A 1,833-nucleotide genomic window follows, 5' to 3' on the forward strand; every position below is an offset into this window, starting at 1 on the left:
ACACGAGTGTCTAACCTGGCTCTTCAGGGTGATCGTAAAATCCTCTGCAGTGTGTTGGTGAGGCAGGGTCAAACCCTACTTTCCAGCCTGAGGACCAGGAATGGAAAAGAAAAAGTATATATGTGGTCAAGGGTGCTGAAAATGGATCAGATTAAATAAAACACAGAACTGGCATGCCTCATGAGCGGTTTACTCCTGGCCTCACAGGACAGTGAGAGAGCAGGAGCTCTGGGAATGCCATCAGGAGCATCACAGAGATCTTTGCAGGGTCTGATAGCCCTGCTCTCCCCCATCCCTAAATATCATGACATCAAAATTATAAAGGGACATTTTATAATGAGACTAGAGGCCCAATGCACGAAATTCGTGCAAGAGTAAGCCTTCCTTCCCCCAGCTGCTGGCACTGGCTTCCCTCTGACACCCAGGACCCAGGCTTCCCTCGCAGCCCTGGCTTTGTCCGGAAGGTCGTGTCTGGAAGGACGTCCAGTCTAATTAGCATATTATGCTTTTGTTATTATATATGTGTTCATTTTCTCTTCAGTGTAAAGATCTGTGTGCGGTTCATCTACCACAAATAAGAATGCTGCTTACTAGAGTCAGATACCCTACGTCGTGTGAACCAAATTCCTCAGGCACAAATGCATCCATTGTCAACTTTCTCATTATATAAAACCTTTCTGTAAGAGATGCATTCTTTGCACTTAAAGAGTAACATATATAAATTAGTAGCAGTCATTACCATGTGAGCATGATTTATTAGATCATTTCTCAGTGTCAGATAGACAAGAGCAGGAGCTAACTATAACAATAAAAGCATAATATGCTAATTAGACCAGACGTCCTTCCAGACGTCCTTCTGGACAAAAGCCGGGGCTGCAAGGGAAGCCCAAGTCCTGGGTGCCTGCTGGAAGCTGCAGGGAAGCCCAGGTCCCGGGTGCCAGAGGGAAGCCAGTGCCGGCAGCCAGGGGAAAGAAGGCCTACTCTAGCCTACTCTTGCATGAATTTCGTGCATCAGGCCTCTAGTGTGTTCTATAAACAATGCTCAGCCCTGAAAATTGGTCTGGAGCAAAAGGATAGCTACTGGCAAAAGAACAGGCCAGGGTTAACTATCACAGAGGAGAGGGGGCACTCACTGAAAACCCAGCACCCAGTTCTACAGAAGAGGGTAGCACTTTACCCTATGCTAAAAGGGGAAGTCTCAGCACCTCCAAAGTAATCCTTTACTGTAGTATCCCCTTATCTGTGAGGGATACATTCCAAGACCCCCCCAGTGGATGCCTGAAAATGCAAGAAGCACCAAACCTTATATATACTGTTTTTTTCTATATGTACATGTTTATGATAACATTTAATTTATAAGTTAGGCACACTAAGAGATGAGCAACAATAACTAACAACAAAATAGAAAATTATAAAAATACTAGAGGCCCAGTGCATGGATTCGTGCACCAGTGGGTTCCCTTGGCCTGGCCTGCAGAGATTGGGCAAAAACCAGCTTTCCGACATCCCCTGAGGGGTCCCAGATTGCGAGAGGATGGTTCGCGGGTGACACCCCCCAGAATCAGGCTCCCTCCTCTCTGGTTCCGGGTGCATCACCCGAGAACCGCAGCTGCCAAGTCACCACAGCTCGGCAGCTCCTGCATTGAGCATCTGCCCCCTGATAGTCATTGTATGTCATAGCTACCAGTTGGACAGTCGAATAGTCAAACGGTTGGATGGTCGCTTAGGCTTTTATATATTGCCCCCTGTGCACAGAGCAGGGCGGATGGGGAGGTTGCGATGCAACCCTCAGTCACGCTCAGGGTAGGGCTGATTGGGGGGTTGGGGCAGCAC

This window comes from Myotis brandtii, unplaced genomic scaffold (genome assembly GCF_000412655.1).
Source record: "Myotis brandtii unplaced genomic scaffold, ASM41265v1 scaffold421, whole genome shotgun sequence".
Lineage (NCBI taxonomy): Eukaryota > Metazoa > Chordata > Mammalia > Chiroptera > Vespertilionidae > Myotis > Myotis brandtii.